General features: G+C 35.3%; 1 protein-coding gene across 1 annotated transcript in view; it reads left to right on the top strand.

The window, feature by feature from the left end:
* Positions 1-2,771, top strand: part of LOC129737674 (WD40 repeat-containing protein SMU1) — a 33,229-nt gene that overhangs the window by 4,732 nt on the left and 25,726 nt on the right. The gene's annotated exons all lie outside the window — the stretch shown is intronic.

The following is a 2,771-nucleotide window of genomic DNA, read 5'->3' on the forward strand; positions in this document are numbered from 1 at the left end:
CCCTGGGGATACTTGATTCCTTAGCTATATCTCGAAACTGGAATGTTTTACAATGATCAAATGTTCTAGAAAAATGTGCCAAAATTAGCAAAATAACAATGCTTGTAGTTGAAAATTTTTTAACAAAATAATTGTTTGAGTAATTGAACATTGTTTGAAAAATTTCACAAAATGTAACTTGAAGATCTTTTTTCATCACTTTAAAATGTTCCTTACATGGGAAAATTATGAAAAAAATATTTGTTCCAATGTATCAATCGTTCGAGCGTGAAATGAACTTCATAATGCCATATTTTCAAAGCAATGGAAAACTCTCAATTTTTTTAGAAAAAGTTTTCTAAAATGTTGATTATGGGTACAATTGATCCCCTAGAGTTGGGTACAATTGATCCCCCTTCCAAACGGCATATTCTTCTTCTGAATTGATCGTTATGATTGCTGATTACGAAATTACCAATATTTATACAAAAACTAATATTTATCAAATAATTGTCTGAAGAAAAGAGCAAAAATAATTAATTTTCTCTTAATTATAGAAAAAAACGCCTTTAAGTATGCAATGTTATTAGCGTTGAGACAAAGTTATAGAATTTTCTTCTTATGTCTGCTATAAATTGTGAAATGAGAACAAACATGACCAAAATAGTCAATTAACATTCTATCTTGGGGTTTTGATTTATTTTTATACAAGGATTTGGGCTTCCTGAATAAAAGATCAAGTCTCCTTCAATAGGGGATCAAGTCTCCCCTAACTTCAGAAAAATCGCAATTTTTTTACTCCCACGAAAATGTTTCTAGTTCATCAACGGGTTCAAGCATGCTTGGCATCGCTCCTCAGATTTGCCCGTTCAGAGTAAGAGCGTGTATTTTTTTCGCTGTGCTCTCCCCAAACAGAGAATCTTTAAAAAATGCTCCGTTACCTCCAGAGCGACCAAGCGTCCACCCGAGTGTGGGCAAGATAAGCAAGCAAACTGATGAAGTGCGTTCTCGGTGCAGATAAATTCGTTCGCACTCGGGCGAAAGAGAAGCTTTACAGAATACTCGGTTTGTCTTCATCGGTTGCGTCTGGATCGACGTTTGTAAGTGCGTCAGAATTTACAATGCAGAACATAAATCTAACGGAACTAAATTAATAACGCCAAAGGTAGTTAAGATAGAATGCTGGTGTTTTCGACAACATTGCTCTGTATAATAAAGCGCATATTTTGATATGAAATATAAAGTTTAGAAGTCCACCAATAGCGAGATATAAATCATAACTTTCTTGTTTAGCATTTTAGAGCTTAAGTTTCTTCTACAAAGTTATTTATCTCAACAAAATACACAACTTTGCTAAACATACCAAAGTTCTACAATCTTAACCCAAGGAGATACGGTTGAATTAAAAAAAAATACTTGAAAAATGCTCTACTAAAAGTTATTGTTACTATCGCGCTATTTTTAAATCTCTCGCCTATAAATTTTATATCAAAATATGCGAATTAACAACTTTGCCCAAAACACCTATCTTTTCATTCCTGAGCGAGTTCCTCTAGATTGATGTTCTGCACCAGGACAAATGATTAGCTACGATAGCTTTCTTCGGTCGAAAAATATCAAAAGCGTAGCGGTTAAGGAAGATAAATCCTAAATTTTACTATTTGTGAAAGTTTCGAAGTTTTATTACTTAAATTTGTCCTAGATTCTTGCGTAATGTTCGCGGTTTGTTTAAAAGGCAAAGATTTTTGGATAATTTTAGTAAATGTTACTTTTCGAATTGATGCTTTTGTAAATTAATGCTTCCCACGTACGATATTAAAAGGACATAAACCTAAGTATACAGCAATTGGGCGATGCCCGGATATTGTGAAAAAACTACTTTGATTTTGCCCAGTTTTTTTCCACATTATTTGGAAAATGGAACAAGAAAATCGAATTCAGTTTAAAATTGTTTGTCAAAAATTGGATTTGTGAAAGTTTATTTCATCAAATATCAAACCAAAACTTTCCTTCGTATGCTTTAAAAATAAATTTGACACTGCTGATGTGTTGCGACAAAAAAAAATGTAAGTCGTTTTTCCTTAATTTCCTTAATTTCCTCAGATTTGGCCGGATATTGCTTGGTTTATGGAATAGAGAATTTCAGATTATTTACCTGGTTTTCACCATGTTTTTCAAATAATTTGCCAGGAAGTGCCCGGCCCGGCTACGTACAAAAATAGCTACATTCGACGTCTTCAAATGATGCACTGTTCCGCACTGCATAGCGGCTTTTTAGTAGAAAACATTCCTGCATTGAAATCTTTCTGGCTTGATACACTGAGCGACACAGCAGCGTCGCTAGAGCACAATTTTCTAGCCAGCTCCTTCTCTTTTCTTTAGAGCGAGCGACGTCCACCCGACCGTCAGAGCAACCGCAATCGGACGCACTCGGCAAAAAGATAAGTGAACGTTGATCGGCTGAGCAGTGCACTCGGAAACCGAGATGATAAAAGTGTAATTCGTTCTCTGCTCTGTTCTGTTTGCGAGGTGTTGGACAAGCATGGGTTCAAGTATCGTTCTAATTTTTGGAGCATAGAAATTTGAAGTTACAAGCTGTCAGAAAATGTCAAAGACGGCGAGTTGCTAATTTTTTCCAAAAACTTATGGTGAAAATAAGAAAAGGGGATCAAGTATCCCCACTCTCCCCTACTATTCTGACCAATGGGCACAAATCATAGTTGGACGTCATCTAAATGAGGTTAAGCAAGGGAAGCTAGAATAACTCCGAAATAACTACCATAAGTGTACAG

The sequence above is a fragment of the Uranotaenia lowii genome, chromosome 1, assembly GCF_029784155.1.
Source record: "Uranotaenia lowii strain MFRU-FL chromosome 1, ASM2978415v1, whole genome shotgun sequence".
NCBI lineage: Eukaryota > Metazoa > Arthropoda > Insecta > Diptera > Culicidae > Uranotaenia > Uranotaenia lowii.